The 23,479-nt window shown below is 49.9% G+C and overlaps 1 protein-coding gene across 3 annotated transcripts in view; it reads left to right on the forward strand.

Moving 5' to 3' along the window:
• LOC8036317 (toll-like receptor Tollo) overlaps positions 1-23,479 on the forward strand; it is a 229,181-nt gene that overhangs the window by 134,305 nt on the left and 71,397 nt on the right. Inside the window, exon 1 of one of the 3 annotated variants that reach the window (XM_040221678.2) lies at positions 22,641-23,140. The exons of the other annotated variants lie outside the window; for them this stretch is intronic. The gene's annotated coding sequence lies outside the window, so the exon portion shown is untranslated. Of the gene's footprint in view, positions 1-22,640; positions 23,141-23,479 lie in introns of those variants that run through there. 3 annotated transcript variants of the gene reach the window in all.

The raw sequence follows: 23,479 nt of genomic DNA on the forward strand, positions 1-23,479 counted from the left end.
GTGAAATTGCCCTTAAAACTAATCTTCAAACGCCACGATTTAAAAAAAAAAAAGAAAAGAAAGAAATACAAATGCCATCGTCGCGTTGTTCCGTATGACCCTTTCTTTTTTGTCCAACGAGGGAATCCACATCGCCGCCATTCCGAGTTTCCGCAACCTTACACTCGCACTGGTTACAGACATTAGCTCATCGATCACGCAAACTGACCGCGCGCCGAGCCCCGATTCGAGACTCGCTGCCCCGAAAAACTCCGAAGAGCATCCCTAAGCCCCCGCTCCCGGGTCGGCGGCATCGCTCGTCGCCGGTGATAAAAACCGGGAACCGAAGCAGTCTCGCGTCCTGCTGCCTCCTCTCAGAGTCGTAATTCTCGCGTAGCCGCGCCCGGGGCACGCATCCCCGTGCTCCCCGAGAGCCCATTTCTCTTCAGTCTTCTCGGCCCCGGGTCGCTCCCTCGACGCCTCCACATAAAAATAGTCCTCCGATATCTTATTGGTAACCCCTCGCCCTTGCAGGGCGGCCGGTCGAAGACAATGAGCAACCAATGACCCCGGAGGCATCTCCATTCTGCTCCGGTCCGATCGGACCTGGAATTGCGATACGATGCTTTCCCCTCCGCGGTTTGGACGAAGAGCTCGTTTCTTCCGGGACCCCGGGTCGGGGCGTCGGTCGGACGATACAAAGGCCCGGCTCCCGCTCGCTTCCCGGCACGCTGAGCTACGAACCCGGTCGCAGGACTTGCACACGCCAGGCGCCCCTCGTGGGCCCGCTAGATCTCGCTTCGTGCTTGAGGTTTACGTCCATGTATCTATCAACTCTCGCCGCCATCTTTTTTTTTTTTTTTTTTTTTTGCGTTGTACGTTTATACTGGAACTTGCCAAACTCGTGACTACCGCCTCCCGACAGAATATTTGTTCCGTTTAAATGTTTCTACTTCTGCCAACGCTTGACTTGTTGATTTCTTCTTCGAGCAGCGTTATAAACCTTTCGACGAAACGTAATTAGGTTTTAATTAGTTACTGGTATTTGGTTGTAATAAGCGGTAATTAAATGGAGTAACTTAAGATACTTTTTTATGAGTTACTTTACCCCTCTGTCCTCGGACACTAATTGATTCGAATACCCTATTGTTCTAGAATGAAGCTTCACTAAGCGCCTTTCCGTTTTATCTTTTCCGCGTTTTACGTCCTTCTCATTAAACCTTCTTGCTATTATTTCCTCATTCTTTTCGCTTGGGCGTTGTTACCCGGGCCCAATTAGGGTTGCGTGAAGGAACGCCATAATAGCTTTTATTATTATTTTTTTTTCGTTTTAGGTTTTAGGCGTCTATATATGCATGGAAAGCCGTTTTGTCCGATCGTTTACGACCAGGTTAGTTTATCCGTCATCCTTAAAGTCAAGTGCAATTGCATCCTATGTGACGTTTCGAATTTGCACGATACAACCTTGATAAAACGCTCTATTGAAACAATATAGACAGTATGTTCGGGGGTGACCAGATTTATCGCCTTCCTGCCTCTTCTGGCCACAGTGCCCGCGTTTGACGACGACACGATTCCCTTGTCTGATTTGCGGCAAACAGGACGCCGCCAAGCTTTTTCTCGGGGTCGAAGCGTCGCTATCGAGCCGATGCCTCACCGCGCTACGACACACGAGAGAACCAATCAATTTGGCGGGGAAGGGAGGCGGGGAAGGCGAGCGTTTATACAGATACCAAACTGCCCGCAATTTCTCCCGGCGCATATTATACAAATGAGACACTTTAAGGCCGGGAACGCGAAAATATGGACGTCTTCAGACGTGCCTTCGCGGAACGAAGACGCATCGACAACAGGACCAGAAAAAGAGAGAGAGGGAGAGAGGGAAGAAAACAACAAAAAACACGAACTGTCAAGAAACTGAAAAGAAAACGGTGGAGGCTACGGGAGCCTGAGTGTCGTCTCGTCGATCGATGTTTCTTCTCGAGGTCTCCGGGATTCCTGACGTGCTCGCAGGAGTATATACGGCGCCCGAGCGGGACCGGTCTTCGGAAGGGAAATTGGCCCTAAATCTAACTCGGCGCTCGGAGCCGCTTAATTTAACAGATAAGCGCGAGAATTTATCCAAACACGAGAATAACGAAACCGGGGCTTTCTTTTCTTTGGCTCTGCTTGCTCGCAGTCTTGACGCGGCTTCGAAAAGAAAAAAAAAAAATCTCGTTTTTATTCACTTAGCCGCGCTGTTGTTTCGCGTTCGGCGGATATTGAAACGGCGGAAGGGAAAAATAATAAACGAAGAAAAATACGAAGAACGTTAACTAAACTTGTGGGGGGCTCCTACGAACGAGCTAATAAAAGACAGCCAGCGTTGGTCGTCCGACCAGTAACTTCGTTATGAGCTTGGATGAAATATAGGCGCCGAGGGCTAAATTGACAGTCGCGCGAAGCTGCTTTGTTTGTGGGATCTGTGTTGCGCTGTTTGTGACGCTGAACTGGGTCGAGGTTGATGGCTAATATAGTGGAGGTTATAGTGGAGACTAACGGATGAAGACAAAATACACACAAAAAAAAATAGCCTCTTAACAACAGCAGCCTCCGTGAATATCGTGATTATTTGAAACAGTTGAAACTGTGCTGATGAATAACTGCCGCTGGATATCTTTGTCTTCTCCACAAGCCCCAATATTACGATGAGATAAGCACTTTGAACTTGTGATTTAGAAGACACTTTTGCGTGATTCTGGTTACATAATGTTATGGCTCTCGAAACACATCGCAAGTCATATTCGTATTCTTGCACTGAAGGCGTTTAGCTAAAAATTGAGGCACCGTAAATTCCAAATCTAATAAGTAAAAAAAGAAAAAAAAAAACGATGAAGAGAATTGATGACACTTCGTCCTTGACGAAACAATAGTACTAAAAACAAAACTTTGTATACGTAATTTTGAGGTTCCTGTTTTTCTTTTTCTTTTTTTTTTTTATACTAACACTGAGCCCCCTATTTTGTTTTGAGCTCGGAAAGATACCAATTTATTAAAGGGAAGTTGAAGAGGTCCTTGCATTCGAAAAACTGTAAATGTCGTAGCGTAGACACCTTAAAATTCACGTTTTAAGTTTTAGTTCGATCTTATTAGTATGAGCGTCGTAACAGCCAATTAAAATTTCGACGTCGACCCGCCCGTTGCGGCGAGCCGACGGCAGGATAGCGCGAGAGAGGAAAGAAACACTAGCGAAAGTGACGTCATCAGCGGAGTCAGATGACCCTTGCTGTCCTCTGAGCTGGCTCGGAGATGCCGTCCATGACGTCACGACCTTCTGGACTGACAACTGGCGGCAAAGAGGATCCCCGCATGACCGGCAGCAATCCTTGGATGTATTTTTCAAAATCAATGCGGTTTACGTTTACTTCTGACCAGGATGAGTGCTATAACTGAATTCACGGGATAAAAGTTCGCTCCTAGCTCAGATTTCGAAAAGTGCTTCAGTTTCCCTTCAAGGGAAGACAAAAAACGGGCGAAGCGCCTCATTTTTATGGTTCCTTAATTAGTTTGCCAACCAAACAAGTGAACAAACAATAGCTCTTGCTCCGGAATATTACTCTATAGAGCTATATTTGTGCTTTATCAAGGCCAAAGCTCTTTCATGGAATCGTAAATCGGAGTTACCATCTCTCCCGAGTCGCGAGTCGAGAGTTTATCGCGAATTCGTCAATTTACTTTTTGTAAGTGATGTTGAAGTTACAATTACATGCAGTCTTTACTCGCTTTCCTCGTAGCACACGAAGCCCATAGCATTATCCCAGGAGCACAGTACGGAAACGTCGCTAAGGTAACCATCATAGCGCCAATCTGACTGAGCCGAGAGCAGCTGGTCACGCATTATCTCTCCGTTCAATGTTTATCTAATTAACGTTTTCCTAAAAAAAAGAAAAGAAAACTTTGCGCTGCTTTGACAGAGATTTTTTAACATACTCATGAGGTTCAGGATTTTACGCAGTGAATTTTGACAGGTTGGATACGTCAGTTGCAATATCGAATCCATCGTCTATGAGAAATTGTAGAGCACGCCTAACCTCCCAGAATAAGCGAAGGGGTTCACTAAACTCTATTTTAATTGAAAATGAATTATTAAAGCATTTCCCGCTTAATTTAGCGGGGACATTGATGCCACGTTACCTAGACACGAATTCAGTTTCCCCGCTAAATTTAGCGAAAAATTTGATGTTACGTGACCTGACGTCACGGAACCCGCAGGCCAATTCAGTTTCCCCGCTAAATTTAGTGGATAAATTGACGTAAACATGACCATTACATCAATTCAGTTTACCCACTAAATAGAGCGGGGAAATGGATGTCATGGGACCAATTCAGTCTTCCCGTTAAATTTGGCGGGGAAATTAATGTCACGTAACTGACGTCACGTGAACTCTAAAGCAATGTAGTTTTCCCGCTCTATTTAGCGGGAAAATATACGTCGCGTGACACGACGTGCCGTTATCTATACTATACAAGACTGTATATAGTCTTCTAAACAATTTAAAATTATTACTTAATTTTCATGCATCATAAGACTTTGAAGGTAAAAGTCGCTGCCAATTATTTTATATATGATTCCTTTATTTGTTTGGTAAAAAATTGACTGCATTTTGTAAAACTTTTATCTTTAGAGGAAGCCATATTTGCCAAAATAAACAAGTGGAAATTTCGAGCTTCTTCTTTTTCGAGAAAAGTTGCTTCTCTCAACCTATTTTCAATGAAACACGGTCGTAGGAAAGATGTGGGTTCATTCGAGAGCCAAGTTTATATGTACGCTTTTAAATGGGAATATTTTGAGGCAGCATGTCGATGCGAGCTTCACTTACGAACTGAAATGATCGGCGAGCTGCGGGCTCGACGGGGTTTGCTACGCTCTGTCGGCACGACTGGGAGCTTATCAAAAGATTCGCCACGGACAGACACGTCCCTCACACAAGTTCGTGCCTCAGAGAATGTCGTCGTTCACTTCTTGACAAACATCTCTGGGCTCGCGATTCAGTTTCGAGAAGTGTTGGCGACATTTTCGACGTGAAGTGCCCACAACGTGCACCCATGGCCAAAATCGAATATACGACGAGGGGTCCGAGTCGCCCGCCGCCTATTCGCATATTTTCACGCTGACGGCCCGTCGGCTGTTCAAGCGATACGACGTAGAAGACAAGGCCTGCGCGTGACGTCATTGTAAGTGAATCCCCGACCTGACTCAAGCGGCGAACGCACTGAAGCTTAACGAGGTACGCCTTCAAGTGGCAGACGCGTCCGTCATGGCGTCGGTAACGGGCTAGCGTCGAGATCGTTCTGAGACGCTGAGGCTTTGGCGGCGATGCTGGCGCAAGCTAGGCAACGCTGCGTGGAGCACCAGTGATGACGTTTGCGGGTGAATGGCGCCGGCCTCCTCTTGTAGGTGATGGTATTGGTTCGAGACGCTTGTGCACTTCCGTTCGGGGAAAGGCGTCGTCGTTCCTCGCTGCGTCCATTTCCCAGATTGGGAGTTGGCTCGAAAATGACGCAGCCATCACACTCGTCATTTTCGTCGCAGTCGTTTTGCTGATGTCCCTAGTGCTCCCCCCTCCCAGAGCACCCTTCCGTACTTTTGGTTTTAGTTTTTTTGCCGACGATGTAAATAGCCTTTATTTAGAGATTCACCCGTGTTAGTAAACGATTCTTTCGTTTCTGCGGACTGTGGTATCTTATTCGGGCCCTCAAAATATGGGAATAGTTGATCTACATTCGTGACGGGCGAAGGACTTGACTTGGAAATAATATTCTAATGCCAACGCTGTGCTTTACATGCGAAAACAGCGGCCGGCGGAACTTTCCAATGCATGCAATTTTATGGCGTCAGTCACCGTTAACTGGAGAAAAATGGTCTCCATTTTCCCATTGAAATTATGAGAAACCACGTCACTTTTCATTGAGATAACGGTTACTTCTGAAGCTTTGGCACGTAGTTAGAAACGCTATCGCAACATCTGGGCCGAAAATGAGCGTTTGGCAATGCATGGTTTGATTTTGAAATAAAAAAAGTAATCTTTTTTTTTTTGGTTTGCGTGTGTGTGTGTGTGTGTGGGGGGGGGGGGGGCAAACACACAGATTAAAGCATTTGAAAACATGTACCGTATAGTTCTCACCTGACTACGCAAAGCTACACGACTTATCGCAGCAGTCTATACTTCGTTTCAGACTATGCCCATACTCAGCCAATGCTACGAGCTGATGGGGGCAATCGGACAGCGTGAAAAGCGAAGCTGAAACGCGGTATAGGGGCATTGTTCGGAGAGTAAATACGCCACCCCTCCAACAAAAACCTCCAGTTTGTTGGCTGAAGATGTTACCAGGGAAACGTGCGAAAACCGCATCCTTTCTTCCCGCGATACGCTCAAACGTTAATAATTGGTCTTCCTCTCGCCATTTTCTAGACCACAGTAAGAGAAGTTGGTATCGCGCTCCAATGATCACGCAGCCTGAATAAGAAATCGCCGGCCATCGGATTTTCCGCTGAGTCTGTGTGTCGTCAAGCTGACCGCGCTCCTCTAATGCTGATCAACCGAAGACGAACGATGAGTGTCCCATTGCTGTTTTTCAGCGCGCACGCAGGCACTTGCGAAAGTATGCAGCAACACACGACTCTAACGTCACGCAGCTGCGGTGACGAAATTGTCGGCGTCGCGCCGGCTCTGCGTAGCGCGGACGCTTCATTTACTTCGCGCGAATATGGTTTCTGCGCACTCACAGCGTCCCCAAACCTGTAGAGAAAAGGGGAATTGTTTGCAAACAGTGTTTTGGTTTATATTTCACGCCGAATGAAGCCCTTCCCCGTGCCTGCGTTCACACAAAGGCGTCTTGTTCGCAACTGCGCCGGAGAGCCAGGGTGCGGTTCGAATCACGGCCCGCACGTCGGGTCGGCGCTCCCAGTCTCGTTGCCGCGGTGCCTTCGCGGGCCGTCGGCCCATCGCACGCCATCGGCGGCGGCACGGCACGTGGGCCTCCCATCCTCGGCAGAAGCGGCCGCTCTCGACGGCGTTCGTTCTTCGCGTCCCGGAGATAATTATTTTCGGGGCTCATTTTCCCATCAGCGCGGCCGGATGCTCACCGGGGCGCGCGATCCTCGGGGCCTCTTCCTCCACCGATTAAAAAACGGACGCCGCTTTGTGTGCGCATGGCCCCGAGAGCTGCCTGCGCACCGTATTCCACCGCATCGCCGTGAGTAGCCTGCGCGGAGAAGACTCGCGCCGCGTACACACCGCTCGCCCGCAAGCTGACAGTGTGGTGGAAACACCATGCTCTTTGGACTGCTGGTACGTCTATCTTTCGTCACGTGATCACACCGCCGCCAAGAGAACGAGATCAAGCGATGAAAGGGAAGCGGTTGATTGGTCCGCGGCGAGCGCTCGACTCCCAGCCCAGTGTCGGCTTAGGGGTGAACGGATTACACAGCTCCGATGCACCGTGGCTTGCGGGAAATGGCTAACGGGACTCCGCGCGTATTTTGGGTTCGGACCGTGATTTCTCGCCGGCGGAACCTCACGTCCTTTCTCCGGTCCGTCCTCTCTCTCTCTCTCGTTAATTTTCTCTTCCTCTTTCCGACATTGCTCCCGTTCTCTCGGCTTGCCCTCGGGGCGAGGCTTGCCTTTTTCGAGGAAGCGTTTTCGATTTAGTCTCCGGACGATCTCGGGCGAGGAATCCGCCCGCATGACGCTCGGCGCCGGATCGGAACAGCTGCAGGCGGTCAGAGTCGGGCGTCTTAGGCGCCGTTCTTCGTTTCTTCGGCAGCGCCGCGCGCATCCATGCGAGGCATTCTTTCGGGGCGCCGCGAATCCATCTCGTCCGAACACTGTTAATGCCTCGGCGCTCGTTATGCCGCGTGCCCGAGGCCTTTGCACTCTTTTTCTGCCCTTCTCGGAAACGCCAGTCCGGTATCTAAGCCCCATCGAGGACCGCGGCAGCCGGCCACGGCGCATTTCTCCGAAATCAGCGAGCCGTTTCGTTGCTCCCGCTTTCACGCTGTCTTGCCCGTGAAACTGAAACCTCGTCGCCTCGCTCGCGTCGCGTTAATTACTCGCGCTACTTTCTTCCGGCTCAGGGAGGAATCTCGCCCAAAATGAAATCCTTTTCCCGCTACGTGCATTTAGGGAGTGAGAAGGTCGACCTCTCCTGTTCCTTTCGGTCGTCGGGGCGGCGTCGCCTGTGGACGGTCGGTTTATTCTCAGTTAATTTGGTTTTTGGGTGAGGAAACGAGCTATATCGATTAGTACTTTCCCAGCATTATATGGGATGCCTCTGCAGTCTCTCCGGGTTCTGACAATCGTTCGGGCAAACAATTCCAGATCGTTTCCCTTAGACCCAACGGTGAAGTGAGCCCGACAGCGTAACGCAGATATGTAAAACCGAAGCACGAAACGGTGAACGGCTTAGAAAGATCAGCACCGCCCAAACTTCCCCTTCTCATTTTATCTTAGACAAGGGAACTCAAATAGAACTAAATGGCAACGCGCAAGCACGACTCTGTGACACTCCGACTGGCAGAACCAGTGTTGCTTCTCACCCCAACCTGGAAAATAAACTGATATGAACTGATTTCAAAGTATGTTGCTTCTCCATTTCGCAGAAGCGCGCATTTCTCTTCGACGTCCTAAATTTACATCGAGATATTTTTTCCGCGTAATCTGTGACTAGTGTGTTAGCGGAATACCGTGCGCCATTGCGTTTAGTCGATCCGAGTCTATTGGCCCGCATACACCGAGCTCTCATGCATCGCGTTGGTGCCGCTTCCATAACAAGAAGCGGACGCTTTCCCAGAGCGGGTGTATCCAGGGATACGGCCCATCAGTCTCGGCCCGGGGCTTCCCCAGCGCGGCTGGGAACGCCAGAGCCCGCGCCTGTCGAGAGCGGCACAAAGGGCAGCGCCGTGCCGCTCTTGTTCGTCGACGGCGGAACAGATGTAATGAGGTGCCACGCCATTAGCGTCTGTTCCCACATCGTCGCTCAAGTCGCGGCGGCCCGAGTCACACAACCGACCCCATCCATTACGAACTCGGGGGCGAGGAAGCACCGCTGAAGACACCAACGCCGGAGAAAGGAGAGGCTTCTCGCTTGCCTCTTAGACTCACGTGTTGGTACCTCTATACTGCACCGAGGAGAGGTCGCGTCCCTCCTGCGAGCGTTCGTTCCGGCTGCCGACTTCAAAAGCGAAGCGGCGTCATCGCTTTGGAAGTCGGCCAGCAAGCGCGTGGCACAGCGGCAGGCAGCAAACACGGCGGCGTCGCCGTATTATCGTACACCCGGTCGCCCCTGTTCCTTCGGGTAAACTCTCCTTTTCGTTTTGTCGGTGGTAACCGTTGCTGGAGCGGGACGAGCGCGCACCTACAGCCTCGAAGATGAACGTTCCGGATGATGCGGGCCGTTTCAAAATAAGCGTCTCTGCCGCCGACGGGATGGCCGCCTTGTCACGTATTTACGGCAGCTACCTCGATAAGCGGGCGTGTAAACAAAAAGTCGGAACTCTTTCGGGAACATCGCCGCGTCTACGCAGTGTGCGCAGCCACCGCGGCTGCGGCCCGCGGAGCGAGCCGGGAAGTTTGACGCCGCCGAAGAAAGACGCGCATCGTTAATTTAATCACCGCTTCGCGTTCGGGAGAAAACGGAGTTAATCATGTTTGAGTTCAAAGCAAATTAGAGCGGAGCCAAGGAAAGAGAGAGCGAGGGGGAGAGAGTGCGTGCGCGCCATCGGAGCTCGAGCTTTTCTCTCTTGTTTTCGGGAAAATAAATTTTCAGAGGGAATTGGAAACGAGACGACGGGAAGATTGAGTGGCTCCGGTTTCGGCCCGGATTGGATTAGAGTTCCGCGTAATAAACCGGGAAGAGCGCCGGGAAGTTTTTCCGTAAATGCTCGCGCCTCGATTAATAGTCACGATGGGAGAATGGATTTAGGCCGTTCGGCAGCGTGTACTGCAAGCTGCGTACGGAGGAATGACGTGTTGACTTTTCACCAGGCGCACTTCCGGGAAATCGCTTCAAGAAATATACTGTAGTTACTAACATCTTAAGAAACGCAGGGCAAATTATCCTCACGGTTTTTTTCTTTATAATTCGTTTTCGGAGTACTTATTTGCCAATAACGCAACCTCATTGGCTGCGGAGGAAAAATAAGCTTCTCGGGCCACGTGACGCTGGCTACTCCCGCATTTGATTACATCTTAGCAGCTGGCCACTTTTCTCAAAACTGATATCAAGAACCTGGTTTGGTTGCGACGAGGGAGTTCTTCGCTAGCGACATTTTCACACAGGCGGGAAGACACCTGCTGCAGGATACACACGGAGCTTGGTCCTTGATGCTTTGGCGTTCAATAGACGTCGCAAGTAAGAGTATTAGGTTGGGAACTTGGGTAACACGCGCATATCTCGGGTAACACACGGAGAGAAAGATCATCATTTTCTGCTCCAGCCATTTTGAGCTTCCAGTTTGCCATGTGAATTACGGTCGCTGTTCGGCAGATGGGGGGAAAATGACCTTATCTAATATCAAATGTAAACATTCGCGTCTCCCTACATCAACATCGCTTTACAAAAGCAGACTCTGCTAAAGCTTCCCACTGTGCATTTGTGGCAGCGTCCACTCCGCCGAGAAGTACCACTTTGAATTCCTTTTGTTCGCGAGTCGTCGGAAAAAGGGGTTCTCACGAAAGTTGTCTCCCAAGCGAGTAGTCGACTACGCGTCCTTCCTTTTATAGCGTCTCCAGAACGACGACAATCACGATGTGCATGGCACGTTGAATAATTAACCCTCCCAGAAGTCCGACCAAGTAAAGTCCATCGTAGGTGCTTGTCTAATCTCGCTTAATGATCGCGGTCCCTAAGCGGCCCTAAAGTGCATGGTTTGGGGAAAAAATGCACCCCCGGTCTCCACGCAAATGCAAAGCGAAAACAAAACAAAAATAAATAAGAAACCGACGGGGTTGTACGGAGAACCGCAGACGCAGATTTGTCAAATCGCGTCCGTCTGACAGACTCGCAATTAGACGAAGAGGGGCCGCATTTCTACATTTTATCGCGCAATGGCATCTATAAAATCACTTGGCCGCACGAACTGCTGCCCCGTGCTTGCCGCCGCGTGCATAAAAGGGGGCCATCCGGTAAGCTGCGGCATTCCGAGAAAAAAAAAAGTAGTACTAAAACGGAGAAGGATTCCCGGACGGGCGCGCACGCACTGAGTCTGCGCAGCTGAACGCACCGCCGCGGTAAAACAAGCGCGCCATTAGGACGCCGTCCCCATGCGGACGCCGCCACGCAATTCCGGGCGAGATTTACGTTTTGCCGCTCGGCCATTAATCACGCAAAACATGCGCGCCGACGGAACCGCCACGTGATGTGGCCCTCGCTTTGGAATAGGTCCCCGCGCTGCAACAATCTTCCTGTTGGTTTGCGTCCCTCTCTTATTTTTTTTGCTTTTTGTTTCCCCAATTCCTGGAGAAGTGCGGCAGCGAAGGACCTAATGCCAATCAGAGACGTTCCCTGGGTCGGCGACTGGTCGGCCCCCGGTCGGTCACGCACGGGGGGCAGTGGACGCGCGGTGATAGAAATCGCCGATGCGGAGCTCCGGGCATACATGAAATATCGTCACGTAGACGTCGTCGGCGGCCCGGACTTACTTTGGGCCGTCCGTGCCGGCGGATGACTCCCAAGAACAAAAATGCGAACGGATGTCGGTTCTCCGAGCACGTTCCGGCTGAGCGGGCCCCTTCGGTCGGGGCAGCGAAGACTTAGCGTCCACTTAAGAAGAAATATATCGTCAACTTTCCTCTTTCCTATCTGGAAGCCGACTATCGCTCAAACCGATTTTCGGTAGAACAGCGTTTCATAAATGTCGAACACAAAATAAAGAAAAACTGCGTCTACTTTCGCTCGGAGCAGTGGGACGGCTAATCATTGTCATCTACCGCCAGGGAGTTCGGTAAATAAGGAGAGGAACCCCATCGATCCAAATCTGCCACGGGACACCGAGAGCATGTCGCCATCACGTGAAAAGTCGGAATGCCCGTTACATCATTCCATTTCCAGGTCGATAAGTTTTTCAGCCTTTTTTGTACTTCACGGTGATTGACCCTTTGAGTGCTCTGCAAGAAAGTGAACGCGGGAAATGTTTCTTTTCAATTTTTTCTTAAAGTGGACACTTTAACTATCGGGATAATCGCCTTCGGGGTACATGTGAGGCACTTTCAGCGCGCAACGTCTGCCGCTTTACCCTACCGTCAAACTACAGCATATTTGGAGTGAGACTGAATAAGTAGCAATTACGTAATACACACGCCTTGTCTTCTATGGTGACTGACACGATAAAAACGGGAGGGGGTTTCTTTCAGATGCCCTCCAGCACGCACTCGCTACCTTCCACCGTGCTTCGGCTAAGCGTGCACCATCGAAGCTCACGAGACATCGTGTGTTGTCTATGGTAGGAAGCCCGCGATGGAGGCTGGACGGCTGAAAAACCCAACTGTCGTTCATTTTGGCTGTGGCTGAGGTCGTGTCATGCGCGTTATTTTCAGTAAAGGTTACGACTCTGACACTTTTCCACGGCTACACTTAAAGGGACACTGACACCCCCCAAAAAATTTTTTTCATTTTTTGCCAGGGGCTTCATTATGGTGTCGGAGGACTACCCAATTAATATTTTGCAACAGAGTAGCGTATTTTGTTAATAAAGCCGAAAGACGCAACTGCTCGAAACCGAAACCGAAACCCGACGGAGGTCGGAGAAGTGGAGAGAAGAGAGTGAGTGGCGGAAGTCACGTGGCTACACCCGACCGTGCGTTTTTTTTTTTTTTTTTTTTTCTCCTCTCCGTAGCAGACGACACGACATGCGGCGTGCGGGAACTGCTCGCCGGGCGATTCTTTTGCAGTTATGTTTGTTACGCTCGTTGTTCTGTACTCCAAGATGAGTTGTTTTGTACATTGAGGAGTCGGAGATGAGTAGCGAGTGCCTGTGGTGAATTTCTATGATCGGCTCCGAAAAGAATACACCCAAGATGTTGCGTGAAGAGCTGGCTCACATGTCCTGCGTCCAAAAAAAAGTGGCATTGTGCGACAGAGTTTCCCAAAGATCATCGGGATCGGGACCATTGGCTGGCTGCAATTCCTGTAGAACATATACGGGCACCTCGGAAAGCGGACGCTACCTGATTTATATGCTCCTTGCATTTTGTGGAAAGTGATTACATTGAGTTCGCAGGTGTCAAAAAGGAAATCACATACCATTTAATTCAGCGAAGTATCGTCCGCAGAATTTGTTTGTTATTTTTTGTTTGTTTCTTCAGTGATGATTGTAAAAAAAGAAAGATACGTAAACATCGGGAAATGTTCGAAAAAAAAATAAAGTTTCACGGGGGATCGAACCCGGTCCTACCGCGTCCGAACCGGACGTCTTTCCCACTGCGCTACTGGGGGATGTCTTTTCGGGTGGATCTCTTTCCTTTGTAATAATTAAGCCGGTAAACTGTAAGTTGGAAAGTTTGCTGTCGATTTTTCTCTAGCAAAAGCACTCCCGAGTCGAAGTCGGGAAGCACCACGCTTTGGGGACATTCGCACTTAGTAAAGAAATCGTACACGTGCATATTCAACTCGAAGTAGACACGTCGTGCTTGACGTTTGCGCGAGCGATGTCTTCAGCCACGAGAAGGGAGCGACGGCTCGGCGACGTCTTCGTGCAAATCGGCTTGGCGGCCGGGCGTGTCGTACGGGATGAATACCAATTCTTTTGATCAGTCCCAAATTTCTCTTTTAAAGGTAGACAGAATTCGCCGGTAGCGCGAACGACAGTTCTGAAATAGAGGCCCCACGCCCGTCGTCCGCTGCCATCGCCGTCCCCGCGAGTCCCACGATACGCGAAACGAGGAACGCACAGAATGCTTCCGGTTGTCTGTGGAACTTTTTTTTTTCAATCAACGTATTTACAGCTTTTTAGAAGCCACAAAAAATGGGTTTCATATTTTTTTCTATTTTAAATATTGAGTGTGTGCCTTCAGTGACCCACGACTTTGATTAAATTTGGTGGTCGCATCGATACCTTAGAAAACGGCCCGTGACCTCGAAAAAGAGAGTGAGCGAGACTCGAACCGGCCAGTTTTTGATCGGCGGTTTTCGGGCGGAAAGAAACCGAATTTCGAGCCGCAAATTCTGTTCTGGGTAGTTGAGCTCTCATATGACACGTACAACTAAAAACCTCGGCGAGCATAAATACCCTGTCAGTGTCCCTTTAAAGGGGTACTCCGCCGATTTCTTCATGGTCCCCGAATTGCTTGAAATTTTGCTAAACTCGCCAAACAACATCGCCAAAATAGTATCCCAAATATTAGGTCAAAATAATTTTTTTTCACGAAGTTATTGAATTTACAATTTTGGTCCTCACCGTGTTTTTCAAACTGAAAGTCTCTACTGGCAACAATGAAAAAGTGACGTCATTGGAAGTGCAGGGGTTCACTCTTTGGACTGTAGAATTTGTTCCCAACTTATTCGAAGCAGTTTCATGGTGTCAAACGAATGCTTTGGAAGCTCGCTCCAGTCCCCGCGCTCCAGCACGGAACAAATGATTGGCATATTCTATTTTTTAGACTGCTCGCCCGACTGGCAAGCTATCCTTCCACTGACGTCACGGCCCTGAAAAGGGCGGGTATATTTGAATGTTTGTTTTTGCATCATTTTCATTTGCCGATTTCGCAATAACTATTATGAATTTCACGATACTAAATAGCATACCAGAAAGGGCAAAGGCCGGGGAGTCAGAAAATATAGTTAGTTGAGGTAACTCAAAAATCGGCGCAGTACCCCTTTAAGGCGGAGAAAAAGCACCCCCAATGATTTTCGAACTATAACGCGTGTGTGAAGCCTGACTATCGAGCGTTCCCAACAGGGACATCCATGGCCAAGCAGCGGCCCGAAGACCGAAGGGCCTTCCTCTCGCACTTGCGACGACAGCAAACATCCGACAAAGGAGCCGGGAAGATTCTTTTGTCGTGGCAGCCTCGTTATCGGTCATTGCGCGCTTCCTCCGATAATGGCGCGCCAAACAGTTTACGGCCTATCTAAGCCGCTTCCTGGGTGGACGCAGATAACGGCTCGGTTAAAAACGCGCATACCCGGATTCAAACAGCCATGCCAGAGGAATGAGCACGCTTCCAAACGAAGTCAACTTGCCTGTGACCATAAAATGGCTGTCGTTATAAATCGTGAACGCTGCTAAAACACAGAACGGGAATTTGTTTTAGTTTCAACGCGTTAAGTTTAAAGGAAATTACAAAAAAGGAAACCGAGTCTGCTTTTCTTCTCTCGACTCACCTGACGTGACGAGCGAAATCGAATATTTCTCTGTCGCGTTTCGGTTGCTCGTCAATGCGCTTTACCCTGTTGGTCGTGAACGCTAAGCTGGCGGAATTTAATTTGTGGACACAAATTCGGGAGAAAATGATAACTAGAACAAGAAACGTAGAACAAGTAGTAGAACGAGTAGAACAAGAAAGCTACGAGAAAATCATTCTTATCCTTTGGATAGGACAGCACAAGCGGCAATTTTTCTTCTTTAATTAAGCTTGTTTTGTTCTTTTAAACGCTCTGTTACTGAGAAACGAATTCGACCAAACGCTCTACGTCATAGTCTCCGCCGCCATCGCCGAAAGTCCTTATAATAGAGATGCCAGGCGGCCGGGCCCATAGCGTGACGTCATACGAAGAACGGAGAGGCCTTAAAGTGTAGATGATGTTGATCGAATGCCCCAGTGGCGCTTTGTGCTCGATGCAAGCCATGGTGATGCAAGCGTTACATCGTCGCGTCTTAAGCCGGGGTCACACTGCTTCTTATACATCCATTCAAAAGACGATCTGTAAACAGGTTCGAACGGAAGTAGCAACGAGGTCAAGCGCTTCGAATGCCCCGTCGCAACGAGATCGAGAAGAAACTTGGAACGCGGCATTCGAACCACGGATATCGCGGTGACGATTTTCCCAGACTGCCTTTCGTATGATGCATAAGCAGTGTGACCCCAGCTTTACGGGCGCGCTGGCGCCCTTTGGCAATAGAGAACCAGGCCTAGAGAGCAGAGAATGCTTCGGGGTCTCGAAACGTTTTCTGTCTTTTGTCCCGAACGGCTGAATGCGGCTCACGGATTGAACTGGCAGGAGCACTGCGTGAACAGCCGGTTTTCTCTCAATAAAGGTCAATCCGTCAGCTAATATTCGGGCTCGCGTTGGCCAATTACTGCCGGTACAGATTTTTCTTAATATCCCGTGCGCTAGCACTGCCAACCCATGCGCGTGGTTCTAAATGAACGCTGGCAGCACTTGCAAGTAAAAGAACGCTCGACAGCACAGACCACTTTTTGGAAGGAGAGAAAGAACTATAGCCCGCTCCTATACTTCCAAAATGTCGCAGGACATTTACGTATTTTGCTCCTTACCCACACATGACAGTTCTTTTTATGCGCCCTAAGCGATATGCTGTTAGTAAATCTGGAGGCCACTATTGTTCATTGGTCTCTTCATCACCATGCGCGGTAATTTGGACGCCCTAAATGAGGTCCAAGCTCGCTTTTCAGCAGGATGCGGCTTTTTACGTCCACGTGTTGGGGAGGTATTCATTCGCATTTCGTGCAGGTGGCACCGCGGATCTTTGTACAGTTCATGAAAAAGAAGAGGGAATTCAAGGGGTGGCTCATTCGTTTTTGAAAGCCAATATTCTTCTCCAAAAGCACGATCTATACTGAGACTTGGCTACATCAGAAGGTGCGGGCAAAAACAGAAATCGGTGCTCTTCCGGAAACAACTAGGAGCGCGTGAAATTTCAGCCAATTGACTTGAATTTGGCAGTATAGACCTCGTCGATGGGTGCTCAAATTAATTGCAACATTTGCTACTGCGCGATCATCACGTTGATCTCAACCTACAAATTCTGAAACCAGGTCAATGAGGCTTTTATTCGTTCCTCTCTGCGGTGAGTTTGAGCGTGGACACCTTGCGAAGTTCGATTGTTTACAAACGAGCCGTCTTTTGCCCACAGCAGGTGTGGGCACTGCGCATGCGCCGTACCGACAGCAGCGCCACCGCAGCGATGTAATGTCAGAGCCTCGTAGAGAAGCGCGCGAAGAGTGGTCTCCGTCTGGTTGCATTTCTTTCTGGTTTCGAAGAATTGGCGTCAAGAAATGCCCGTGGACAGCTCGCTTCCAATGAGCCTGTTCAGCAGCGGAACTGCGGAGCTCGTTGACAGTTTTCGCACCAGATGAGTGACGGCCCGCTTTCGTCGCCCGCGTCTTCGGAGGTTTGTGGAGTGGCGTCCTTCTCCGAAGAGGGCATCGGCCGGGCGTGAGAAGCGAGGCTGACAGCCGCGGCGTCGACTAGGCCAAGACAAACAATCCGTTACGCAACCTCGCGACGACGACGACTGCATCCCTCGACATGGAACGCGAGCCCTGCAGCCTTGCTTCGAGTTTCCACGCGTTACAACCAGAATGGAGGAAGTGTCTATGTGCCAGCCAGCTGAGGGGTTCCTGAAATCAACGTCGTTACAAACGCTATACCGGCTTAATGCAGGGAAGTGAAAATCCACCCTGAAGAGCTCATATTCTCGGGCCGCATTTTATGTTCACGGTGTTGACTATGGTCGTCGGTGCGTCACCTCTTCATGTTCCGTTGCGTCGCGAACTTGAGTCAATTTTAAAACGTGTTCACTCGTGTTCGTATGATTACAATATTCACCCTTATAACGTGGTACGCCACACGAACACCGCGGGGACCCTATTTTTGTATTTGGCGAGGGCAAGAGTGTGAAACTTTATGGTTGCATGTAAGTTGCAAATTGGACGTGATGTGAGAGGTTTTAGTCCCCAGAGCAAGTGACATCTCTTTGAGCAAGTCGGTCAAAGAGATGTCACTCTTGAGCTAACCGAGACGAAATAGGGTCTGTGGCCGACAGAGCACAATCTTGCGTTAGAAATAGAATGTGTGTAAAAGATGCACCACCTAATAGTTGGAAGCGCGACCTCTTACGATGCAAAAACTATTTGAGCAGGTATATTCGATTAATCCTGTCAAGAAAAAGATGTATTTGTTTCCAGAGCGATTACGTTCGGTTAAAAAAAAAAAAAAAATACAGTTTACTGAACGTCGGATAAACGAACTGACCTCTCCCAAAATATCGACGAAAACTTACGTGGGTCCTTTTAACGTTTAATATATCGAACTGAGGACAATGCCCCTTTTATATAATACCGAAACATCCGGTACGCTTAAAACGCGAGACCGACCAAGTAAGGTAAAAAGTGGCGGCTCCCTCGTTCCGAAAAAAAAAAAAAAAAATGCTGTCGAGAACAGCACCGCGCGTCGTATACATTGCCCCTCCAGCTGGCCTCATGTATTACCCCGAGTTGAATGAATCCGTTGCATTCTCGACCACATGCACATATATCGCGGTGAAGCCAGCGCGTCCGGCCCAACTCTCGAATAGAGAAGTCAGTGGCGGCGGGAGGCGGGTCCGATAAGAAGCTGTTTCTTTGTGGCGCGCACCTGAAGCTGCGCTTGCTGCAGCTGCAGGAAGAGTCCGCGATAGACGCGCAGATAGGAGGCCGTCCGGCGTTCCGCGCTTAATGAGGGCGCGCATGCGCAGGCCGACGCAGTCAGGAATCGTGCGCGACTCGTTTGCCGTACACGTTCTCCCCGTTCGGCCGAGGAAGCCGCCGTGGGCGAGGCGGCCGAGCACGCCCACGGTAGAACCCTAGGAGACTCCGGTGCGCGTTCGAGCGCCCTTGCAGATCGACAGAGCGTTCGAACTTGACGCCATGGGGGAAGGGCCACTTTGAATGACCACGATCTCATGACTCAGCATGAAACCCCAGCGCACCAGGCGTTTCCCATCTATCTTTTTCTTTTTTTAAAGCTTTGAACATGAATATTTACCGAGTGCCATTCTTGAGCACATTGTTTCCATCGCGTGCTTAGAATGTGAGCTTCCACTTGTCTGCAAAGAGCGAGCGTCTCGATGGGCTGCAAGACTCGTTGCGGTAACGTCGCCCGGTGGAGAGATAGTCGAAAAGAAAAAGCTGGGGAACCCCTGTGACTTTGGCGACTCGACGCGTGATGTGTATATTGTCACTTGCTCGCTTTATTTTATTTATAGATTATCCAGCGCATCATTTTATTATAGTACGGAAGTGTAACGGCGAAGGTAACGAAACGTTCCAATCTTAGAAGTGTAAAGGGAGCGCGTTTCTTTCGAACCACTGGAACGTTATTAGGGGAACTCGTTCCATGATTGAAAAGGGATGAGGAACTAGCTTTTGTGTCTGTTTTAGGGGAGTGCGTATAATGCTAAAAATATATCGCTGGACGATGAAACTCTTTGAATGAGGTGCGAAGACGCTCGGGTGTTCTGTTCGCGCCCTCGGTCTACAGGCATCAACCGTACGATACGTCTTCCGGGAGGAGAATAACTCGTTCACCGGAAAGTTTCAGTTTGTTACATTGTAACGTATGAAAGACATCTCACACTTTGCAGTTTATCCGAAGATAATCGTACTTAAAAATAAATGGACCGTCTCCCTTCCGAAGAACGCGGACCTATCTAGGGCGGCGATAAGCCTCCCAGGGTCATTATGGGAAATGATTAATGTTACCCGGTGCGTCATCAATTGCCCCTTTTTTCCCCTCTTTTCTTCAGCATTCGACCCCGTGCTTTTCCACGATACACGGGTGATGAAAATTACTGGCCCGAAACAGAAACGCTCACGGATCAGGGGTCTCGACAATACATCCGCCTCCCCTTTGTTCGGAAGTCGACGAAAATCCAATTGAAACGGTAGCTCAAAATAACGCGGAGCGAAAAAAAAAAATAAAAAAAAAATCTGTTTCGCGATTTCTTGAGAAAGCCAGTGAATGAAACTGTTCGCTTTGGCGTCGCCTCCTAGGTGGCGCGCTGGACCGTGTACAGTTACCTCGCGGAGGAATTCCACGCCGAATGCCCACTTTTAGGACGGATCGAGAAATTCTTGGGCGGCCGCCGGTTCAGTTCTCCATTTCAGTGGAGCGCAGCTTCTTTCGCCTTGTCTCTCGTCGACTCGATCGGGTGGCGGCAGGAGCGATAGATTCCGCGTCGCTAGCTCCCTTCGCCGCCGAGTGCGCTAGAGCCGCCGTTGCCTTCGGAAAAAAAAACAAACAACAACAAATACCCGGCTGCCTGAATGAAATCTGCGAAACGAAGGCACAAAAGGGCCAGGACGTGGAATCTCCGAGGCGTCCGCCGAGCCGACCGAGCAACGCGCCAGCGAAATAGGTCGAATCGATGCCGGCAGCAGCAGCCCCTGGCTTCAGTATCCCGCGGGACCGCGAACCAAAAAAGAAATCGCGAGGAAAGCATCTTTCTCTGCAGTCGTGGGCATGCAGCTCCTGTGTAGCCTCCAACTGCGCCGAGAAAGAAACGGACAATCGCACTGGCTCTTTCTCGTAGCGCTGGCTCGGTCCAGCGCTCGCCGCCGCGGCGCTGTATCTTCCTCGCTAATGGAGCATCTGCAGATCAATCACCCGGTTAGGGGAGAGCGCAATTACACTCCGTGTTCCGGAACTTGCAGTCGTGTACTTTCTTTGCATCCTCTACGAGGAGTTTGCTTTCACGGGGCGTAGTGGTTTACTAAACTGTCGATGGGTGCCCGGAGTTGGAGAATGTATTTCTGGAATGCGATAAACGCGGATGGCTTTGTCCGATTTCCAGTCTTCCGGAATAAAACAACTATACAGCAACAACAAGAAAAACAAAAGCAAAAAAAAAAAAAAAACAGCCCGCTTTTGTAAAGAAGCGTACACATACATAGGTTGTTTGTTAGTGTAGCAGGTATAACACAAGAGGTCAACGACATATCACAACATTAAAAAAAAAATTACTACTAGAGTCACAATACACGCGACTTTACGAAGATGTTATACATTTGTATTTATTAACATCGCGACTTCTTAGTAAAAGTAACTCTAAGCTTCTCATTGCAGTCCCACTGGTAAACATTTGTCCATTCAGTTTTGCCGCTAGCGGAGCAAGGTATCACTCTCCCTTCTCATTGGTTGAACCGCTATAATAAAAGACCAGTGACTGGTGTCCCGGAGCACATATTTGCAGCCTACCCTCAGGGGCTACTGAGAGTGTGCTCTCACTACGGGCGGCCGGTATTTGCAAACATATTATTCCTTCCTGTTTGCTGCGAGACGTAAACACATTTTTTTTTTTAGACGCTGGTATGCATTTCATACGGTCAATTTTTTCGTATTTCTTACAATGTATGAGTTTCACCCTCAATGAATATCGGGTTTCTTTCGTATACTGTCCGACAAGCGTACGAGAGAGAAAAAAAAACATGAAATACAAACACGATTCCCTCGTCGAGTAGTGTACGGTTGTCGCCGCCACGAACGCGGTGGCTGCTCGGACTATTCATCGTGTAGCCGGGGCTGGATCGCGTTTCCGGCGGTTACACTTCTGTCCGTAGAAGAGCGAGCGCACACGCGTGGTCGGTGTGCGTCGCGCTCTTTTGTCCCCGCAGCACACAAGCGCGAGCTCGAGCTCGCCCTCCCGCGGCGCCCTTCGACGAACGGGTACAGCGAGAAAAATGTCCCTCTTTAGAGAAGGACCCCGGGAGACGCAGCAACAACACGATCTGTGCTCGTCGAAGGCGGTCAAGCCGCCCGCGAAGGTGACACCGGGGGAGAGGCAAATTAAAATCACAATGGACCGCGAGCGGAGTTGGGCGCTTTCATGGCTCCGCTTTCTGCCGCTCCTTATGGCCGTGCGAAGAACACGAATAAATACCAACAACAGCGACGACGAGCTTCTTTCCACCCCGCGCGATAGAAACGGGAAGAAAGGGAAGGGATTAGGCTTAGCGCCGGTTGGTTAGCCTTCAGAACGATGGCTCCCAACAACAACCCCATTTAAACGCGAATAAGGAAGCGAAAAAAAAGAAAGTATTAGGTATATAGAGCGATACATACAGGCACCTCCGTACTGGGAAGCGAAAACGATCGCCTCTACTTCTCTTCGGACCTCAGCGACCCAACCAAATAGACAACAATAACGCCGGAGGAATCCCAGAGAAGGGAGAAGGAGGTCGGGTACGTGTGTGTGTGTGGGGGAGGGGGGGGGAGGGGGGGACTCCGGACAAGGCCCGTCGGCTGTATACATCCCCCGCGAGAACCGAATAAAAAGCAAACCCTACCGAAAATAAACCGATATAAAATTGACAAAACCTGGGGAGAGACGAAGAGAAAGAGGACCCCCCTAACTTGGCTCCTTTGCACGCCGAAAAAAGAAAAAAAAAAGAAGAAATAAACGAACTTTGAGAGAGGGGTGGAGTGCTTCAGCGAGGGGTGTGTGTTTGTGCGGTGGTGGTTCCTCATGCTCCACCCGAAAGTACGCCAGAAAAAAACGAAACGAAACAAGCGTCCAAAACTCCGGGGAGCGGAGAGCAGTCTCTCCGGGACCAATCGCAGAGACGCGGCGGAGCGGGAGGGGAGGCAGGACGGGAGAGGAGGAGGCGAGGTGGAGAGAGATCTCATCCTCCTCCTCTTTCCGCTCCTTCCTCCACGGCATTCTCGGCGAGCAACTTTTTCTCGACCGCCGTCACAATGAGCCGAGCGAGCCTCGGAGGTGGTTGTGAGGCTGCATGCGGGGACGTTCGTGTTGTCCACTCCGCGTGTGTCCGCCCCGGTCGCGATCACCGAGCCAAGGATTACGAGGACTCCGTGAATATCTGTGCTCCGAAAACGTGCTCCTTCAGCCTTTGAAGAACGAAGCCCCTCCGGGGTCGGCGTTCGACGCGAGAAGGTGGATCTTGTTTGGACGTGGACCCGGCGGATTATAAGTCCGCCTTGATCGAGTGTGGCGCCGACGTGCTGTCTGGGCGGCGCTCTTTTGAAGCAGAACGCGGACCCACCGTTGTTGTGCGCCGTTTCGGGGATATCCACTGACCCCCTAATCCGGTCTGTGTGTGACGACGCTGGTGTTGTGCCTCCCCTTCGCCCATCTGCGTTGTCGGGCGCCTTGAGCCTCCGCCCCGTGTTTCGGGGGCCTTCCCTCGATGGAACCGGAAAATCGGACTTGTCGATGACAAAGGTACGTGCCGAGACTGGTTCGAGTCTATTCATGTTCTTTCAATATCTAGATTTCACGTTGGGTCGTTGTAGCCTTCGAAACATGACTGACTTATAAAATTTTGGTTTATATTCGCATAATCCTCCTCGCTTATTTCCTGCGCAAACACCTTCGTGTTCTCCAACTTTCTCGTAGACGCGTGTAGTTGCTTCCTGTTTGAAGGCCGCGCCGTTTGCACGCCCGCATAATGTTGGCAATCGCTAGTTTATCGTTACTTCAGTTTTTCTTCGTGCTCGAAAGAAGGATATATTTGTGAGAGCAGCACTGTTGCGATCCTTCACATAGACTTCCCAGGTTGGG

This window comes from Ixodes scapularis, unplaced genomic scaffold (genome assembly GCF_016920785.2).
Source record: "Ixodes scapularis isolate PalLabHiFi unplaced genomic scaffold, ASM1692078v2 PGA_scaffold2__306_contigs__length_199485367, whole genome shotgun sequence".
NCBI classification, from domain to species: Eukaryota; Metazoa; Arthropoda; class Arachnida; order Ixodida; family Ixodidae; genus Ixodes; species Ixodes scapularis.